The sequence below is a fragment of the Microtus ochrogaster genome, unplaced genomic scaffold (assembly GCF_000317375.1).
Source record: "Microtus ochrogaster isolate Prairie Vole_2 unplaced genomic scaffold, MicOch1.0 UNK32, whole genome shotgun sequence".
In the NCBI taxonomy this organism is placed as follows: domain Eukaryota; kingdom Metazoa; phylum Chordata; class Mammalia; order Rodentia; family Cricetidae; genus Microtus; species Microtus ochrogaster.
The window spans coordinates 247,876-254,695 of NW_004949130.1; positions in this window are offsets into that span (position 1 = coordinate 247,876).

Genomic DNA, 6,820 nt, shown 5'->3' on the forward strand with positions numbered 1-6,820 from the left:
AAAAAAAAAAAAAAAAAAAGATTGAACAATATGTGAGCCAGGTATAGAGGTGCATATCTATAACCCCAGTACCCAGAAGGATGAGGCAGGAGGATCATAACATGGAGATTGGCTTGAGCTACAGAGCAAGACTCTGGTCTTGTTGTTGTTACTACATGAAGCTGTGAGGCCTAAACACTGTCCTGGTGGCTCTCCAAAACCGTTCCTGGTAACTCTGGTTTCACGGTATGGATCTTCCAGTGAACACTTTGAGATCCCCTGTATCTGGTCCCCTGTCAACTGTCCCAAATTCACCTGAGTTCTTCACTCCCTGTAGTCTGGCCATACTTCTCCCGAACCTGAAACCTGTTTTAACCCCAACTCTCCACCTGAATGTCCATTCCCCAGATCTTTGCTTGGCAGGTAGATTGCCACCTTTGAAATCTCAGCTTGAGGAGACAGCTCCCCCTGACCTAGGCCCGAGTCCCCCCATGCCCTAGCTTCATTGTACCTTTCCACATCTGACATGTCTATACTATAAACTGATAGCAATCGCTACAGCACCTGCCAGTGTTGCTGGGACAAGGCTCTACTTCACACATAAGCATGTGTTCTTGGAAAACTGTGTGTGGCCGTCAGTGCCTTTGAACACTGATTTTTGTGGAGTTCACAAGCCTGACCACATGTGCACAGAGTCTAAACAGTGGAATCTGGGCTGCCCTTCCCTGACCTCTGCACTCACTGAGGCCTCTGGTGCAGCAGAACAATGAAGCAATGACCTCGCTCCTCCTTGGGGGACAAGCTGTAACCATGGGAGCCCACTCTGCTTGTGTGCAGAATGTGTGGGAAAGGCCAGGTACGTGTATCAGGGAACCAAGGAGGGAGAAATAGCCTGACTCCCTTGCCTTGCTCTCCGGATGGTCAAGGCCTGGTCTGGTTTGTGCCCCAGAGGTTGCTGTGGGGGATCTACTCAGTCAGGCTTGGCAGAGTCCTGTCGGGCCTTCCCTCCTTACCACGCCCAGGAGAAGCACTTTTAGGCTCCATGAGTGCAGTAGCCTCTCAAGGATGATTCATGCCCCACAAAGGTGTTCTCTCAGAATCTCATCACCGGATGCAGATCTCCTGGACCAGGAGGTTGGGAGAGGTCCAGAGGGCATCAACTCTTAGGCTGGGCTGCAGTGTCATGGGAATACGGAATCCTCTGGTTCCCTGGTTCCAGATCCAAGGACCAATTATACAGGACAAGGTGACCATACTTGTCTCTTAGAAATGTCTCCTGGCCAAGGGCTGCAGGGACTTGGGGTGGGGGCGCTAAGGCCAAGAAGCTCTTGGAGGAACTGAGGCCACACAAAGAGCTGGCCCTTCTAGAACAAGATGCAAGTGTGAGCTCCCATAGGAACCAAGTTTCACTACACATCCCCCTGGACGACATGCCTCAAAAGCTTTGTTTTCTTGCCAGTTGGCTAAGAAGAAGAAGAAGAAGAAGAAAAAAAATGGAGAAAGAATAAGAACAATAGATTCAAGCTGAAATAATTTGCATTTATGATGAACACAAGGAATATCTACCTTGCATTTTCCTAAAAAAGAAAAATTAAACCTTGGTTTTAATTAACTGATAAACTATTAATCAAATTTTTGCAATGTTAGGTGACACATTATTCATTTAGATAGAATGACTGTGAACTTAAACTAATCAAATCTGATTTGCCCACATAGACTTGATTGAAATACATTTTAACTAGCATATACAAAGAGAAAATCTTGGGCTTCTTACCTAATCTTCGGAGTGTACTGCTGAGTTAATAAGGGCAGTTTTTTTTTTTTAAATGAGACCACCATTTCTTCATCTGCATATCAAAATCAAGAGGAACTTAATTGCAAAACACATATTCCTGAAATCTAATCATTACACTGCTTTAGGGTATTTTATTGAAGCATGTTAAATTATGGACAGAATATTAATGATGGAACTAATCAAACCCAATTAGTCACTTCTAACAATAGTCACATAAATATACAAGTCAGGTACCAGTACTGTAGATATGATGTAAAAGCGTTCAAATATTAAATGTATGCCATATTTATGAGGTATTCATGGTGAACTGGAAGCCACAAACAGTCACTGGCTAAGCCACTTTAAAGAACACAAATGGGGCGATAGCCTCTGGTATTTGATAGAATTCCCAAGTTTTCCATCGTTGTTTGGGGAAATCTGAATCCGGGAGATTAGCGAGCCTATAATCAATCAATCAGCAAATTTTAACAAGATGACTTTGCATATTCATGATCCCGTGTCTGAGTCTTGCACCCAGAGACTTCTTTCAGTCTTTTGTTTTCTGACTTTTTCAAGGCCCGTGTGCAGCGGGGCTGGAGTCTCCGGGCCTCCAAAAGCTGCTGAAATTCTCTGGGTTTGTGAATTTGGTCTCCAAAGTCTCTTCCACCTCCTACTTCTAGGTTTAAGGGTAAAGCAATGAAGGGCAAGGCTGGAAGCTGCTGCCTGATGGCTCTGCATCCTCTCCTTCCCTCCATGAAGCTGCAGAAGCTGAATGTCTGGGGAGCCTGGTGGAGCCTTGGACTTGGAAGGAGATTTGGTCTAGAAGATTGCAGGCCCGGAAGCTGGACATGCCCCAGTGCCCAGCACCCCAGTTTCATTTTCCCCAGCACCTCCCTCCATCAGGGAGGGTCGTTCCAATTCACTTTTACTTTTCGCTTCGCTCTGGGCTTCCCACTCTCCCATTGCAGTGTGCGCCCCCAGACACCGCTCTTCTTCACACCTTCAGGAATCTCAGCTCTGGACCCAGCGGACTGGCAGCCCTGGGCCTCGATCTAGTCAGGCCTCCCGAGGAGGACCCAGAGGAGCTAAGAGTCACCACTCCATACACTCAGCCACCCGTCCCTCCACCCCACAAACACTTAAGAGTTCGCCCAGGCCTGTGTCAGATCCTCCCTCGGATGGGAGATCAAACAGGGCAGTGGCGCTTGCTTGTCATCCCCACTTAGTCTGCATTCCCCGCTTCTGATGGGGCATCTGTCTTCTTGGCCTCACGTTTCCGTGATGCTGGGGATGGAACCTAGAGTCTTACCCACGCTCTTAGTTTGCCCTCTGTTGGTGGGATGAAATAGCACGACCAAGGCAATTTATAGAAGGAAGGGTTTATTAGGCTTTGTGTTTCCAGAGTGGTAAGGAAGAGTCCATCGTGATGAGAGAGTGGAGCAGCAAAAAGAGCTAAGAGCTTGCATCTTTTTTTTTTTCTATTTCTTGCTTTTCTTTTCTTTCTTTTTTTTTTTTTTTTTAAGACAAAGTTTCTTTGTGTAGCCTTGCCTGTCCTGGAACTCACTCTGTAAACCAGCTGTCCTTGAACTCAGAGTTCCAGCTGCCTCTGCCTCCTGGGATTAAAAGCTGCCCAGTGAGAGCTCACATGAACCACAAGGTAGAAGCAGAGAGTGAACTAGGAAGTGACTTTGAAACCTAAAAGGCCGCCCTCAGTGACATACTTCCTCCAGCAATACCACATCTTCCAAACCTACCCAAACAGCTACATCAACTGGGGACCAGGAATTCAAACCTCTGGCCCTGTGGGGGCCATTCTCATCGGAGACCACCACACCCACGCTGGGCAAGCACTTTCCCTTTAAGCTACACCCCTGGCCTTCCCTTCAAAATCCTATTTTTGATTCCGCGGGCAGCAGTTTCGCACGTTTATGGGGGCGTGCCACCATGTGTGAACGCACATACATTGTATGATAGCAGAACCAGGGTCTCCTTAGGCATGCGTCTGTGTTTGGGGGGAGAGTGCTGGTGCTGAGACTATGCAAGATCTCTTTGTTGGGCAAGGGGGTGCACATCCATCTGTAGCCCCAGCTCACTGGGGGGCTGAGACAGGAGGATCACTTGAGCCGAAGTGTTCAGTCAGAGTCAGCCTGGAGGACCCTCTAAGCCCTCTAAAGCAAGCGAGCAAGCAAGCAAGCAAACAACATTAACAATAACCTTAACAAAATTACAGACATGTGGAAATCCCAACAATCAAAGTTGAAGAAAGATAATTGTGAATTCAAAGATACCCTGACACCTTGGACTTAAAAATTTTATATTTATTTTAATTAATATAATTAATTACTATATTACATATACGAATCAATATATAGTTATTATAGTATATAATTACACACACACACATACACACACACACATAATTTTAGATGTAAGTAGGGAACTGGATAAATGCCTCGGCAGTTTACAACACTGGCTGCTCTTCCAGAGGACCTGAGTCAGGGCATTTGACACACGGACAAGATCATACTTTGCCTTCTGGAAGGAGGATTACTCTTGGTGGTCCAGCCTCCTTTCTAGCTCTGCAAAGCTTCCCCGGCTCATAAGCCCAATGCTGACTGCTTCATTCAAGAAGAAGTGACCCTGCAGAGGACCTATGGAATTTTCCAGGAAGCTTTACAGCCTTTCCACAGATTCCTGGAACAGCTCCGGGTTTTGTTGTTGTTAGCTATGAAGACATCAAGCAATCACAAGAAAATGTACCGAGCTTTAGTGAAGTTTGAAGAACTTTGGTAAGAAGGTTTACTGGCCTAAGCAAACCTCGATAAGATATTATTTGGGTGAGTTTGGGTTCTTTTCACTGAAAACATAAACCTGCAACTTGTGGAGGGGTTCCCCTATTGCCCTGGGTGAGCTGGTACTCAGTGTGCAGCTAAGGCTGTCCTTGAGTGAACCCCTAAGCCTCCAACCTACTTCCTGAATGCTTGAATTACAGGCAGTGCCATCATACCTGCCTGTCTGCTTGCTTTTCTCCTCCTTCCTTCTTTCCTTCAAATGCAACATTTGAACATCGCTGATCAGGAATGAAAAGGTGGCTCGGCAGTTAAGGACACTGGATGCTCTTCCAGAGGACTTGGATTTGATTCCCAGCACCCATATGGCAGCTCACAAAAGTCTTATTTAATTTTAGTTCCAGGGGATTTAAAGTCCTCTTTGGCTCTCCTAAGGCACCAGGCCCACAAGTAGTGCACAGAAATATGTGTAAGCAAAGCACTCATATGCATAGAAATAAAATAAATTTCAAAATAAGTTAAGTAGCTGTATCACTAAAAAAAAATCAGTTATCAGGTCAGACATGGTGGTACACACCTTTAACTCAGGAGGCAGAGGTAGGCAGATCTCCGTGAGCTTGAGGCTAGCCTGGTCTACCCAGGGTGTTCCAGGACGGCCATAGCTATACTGTGAGCCTCTGTCTCAAATACATACACACATACATGCATACATACATACATATACCAATATATCATCTATCTGTCTGTCTGTCTGTCTATCTACTTATCTATCTGTGATCAAAAAGACTGCCATCAGGGAGCGTATTATTTGTGGTTTGACTCCTTCCCCATCACACACCTCCTGGGTGCTGGGCCTTCAGGATGTTGAACAAACTATCTTTGAGTTGTATCCACAGCACTTTTCTTACTTTTTCTTTTGTATTTTGTCTAGGCTGGACTTGAATCCTCTCTGTACTCCAGGTACATGTGCGGTTCAGAGAAAAATTCTCAGATGTCAGTGGTCTCCTTTCCCCATGGGTTCCAGAGATCAAACTTGGGTATTCAGGCTTGAGCAGTAAGCATTTTTGACCTACTGAAGCATCTCAATGGCTGGATTTTGACTTCATTGCCTACTTGGTGGGTTTATGTGCAGTCTCTGGAAAGTGCTTGATATGATACAGGGAGGCTCACTTTGGTTTTTGAAATAAGGTCTCCTTCTGTAGCTCAGGCTGGCCTTGGGCAGGAGGTCCTCCCACTTCTGCCTCCAGAGTGTCAAGGTCACAGGTGTGGCTGCTGTGCTGACCTCCCCCTTCCGCATTTGGATCCGCTTATCCTTCCAAAGTGCCGTTAAACCAGATATTCAGATAACACAAACTTGGACAAGGTTTTCAAATCGCTGTACCACAAAGTGTGTAATCAAGATCGTCAAAAATAATGAAGCACATTTAATCACATTGCCACTCACTAGGGATATCCTAATTAATATTTGGGTGAGAGCAAGAAGGTTGTGTTGCTCATAAGTTATTTTAAGTATCATTTATTCTCAGAAAGCATGAAGGAGGGAGGGGAATGGGACACGGGGTGGATGCTTTAGTGACACCCTCATCTCACTCCACAGGACCCTCTGCAGAAAAGTGATTTTGTATATATATTTGAGACAGGGTCTCTGTGTTGCCCAGTTTGGCCAGGAACTCAGCATCTTCTGTCTCAGCCTCCCCGGTGCTGTGATTATGGGTGGGTACCACTACCACACTGGCTAGGATGGGGAAACAGATCTTTCCCCCTGCCTCCTGTCTTGTTTAGATTGAAGAGTCATCCTTGGGGGGTGGGGGAATGGGGCAATGACTCAGTGGTTAAAAGTACATGCTGCTCTCCCAGAGGGCCCAGATTTGGTTCTCAGCACCTACACCATGGCTCACAAGCGTAGATTACTTAAGTTCTAGGGGACCCAATGGTCTTTTAGCCTCTATGGGCACTGAACACATGTGGTACACAGGCACTCATGTAGACAAAATATCCAAATCCATAAAATTCAAAAGTAAAACACTTTTAAAACTGAGCCACCCTTGGGCATATGAGCTTCCTGACACTTCTGGACTGCCCTCCACATCGGCTGAGGTTTCAGGAGCGAAAAGCCTGGCAGTGGAAATCTGTTCACATGTTTGGGAAGTATTCGCCCCACTATCAGAAACTCAGGCATGGGTGAAGAAGAGATGGAGCAGCGTAGGAAGGTATGAGGTGGGTTAGGAAAATATCAAATGGGCTAAGGGGATATGGAGTGAGCTGAGGAGATATGGGG